The sequence below is a fragment of the Sinocyclocheilus grahami genome, unplaced genomic scaffold (assembly GCF_001515645.1).
Source record: "Sinocyclocheilus grahami isolate Dianchi unplaced genomic scaffold, SAMN03320097.WGS_v1.1 scaffold3700.1, whole genome shotgun sequence".
Classification (NCBI taxonomy): domain Eukaryota; kingdom Metazoa; phylum Chordata; class Actinopteri; order Cypriniformes; family Cyprinidae; genus Sinocyclocheilus; species Sinocyclocheilus grahami.
The window spans coordinates 18,747-19,183 of NW_015508782.1; positions in this window are offsets into that span (position 1 = coordinate 18,747).

Consider the following 437-nt stretch of genomic DNA (forward strand, 5'->3'; position numbering starts at 1 on the left):
GCACGCGGACACTTCTGATGAGGAAAAGTGGGAGGAATCATGATGCCCGCTCAACATTGCGATGTCTGTCAGCCATCGACGAAGAACAATGGCATCATCTATCGGCCCAAAAATAATTATTTTTTTCTTTCAGTTTTCAATGTGTTTCAATGTTTTCAAACTGAAGCATTTAAAGCATTCAAAAACAGACACTTATACTTGCACATTCACAAAATCCCCTTTTCAGGATTACATACAGTAGGGATTTATTACCCATTTTGCTTGTTGATCCTAAAACGTAATTACTCATATTTTGATTTTGTAAGATGAATGCCACCATTTTGAGGTCCAAGAAGATTTAATTTTAAGATGATCTGTGAGCATTGCAATGCCTTTTTGTAAATGTAGCCAAACCTTTTAATTAAATGTATACAAAACTGTTTGAAAGTAAATAAAAA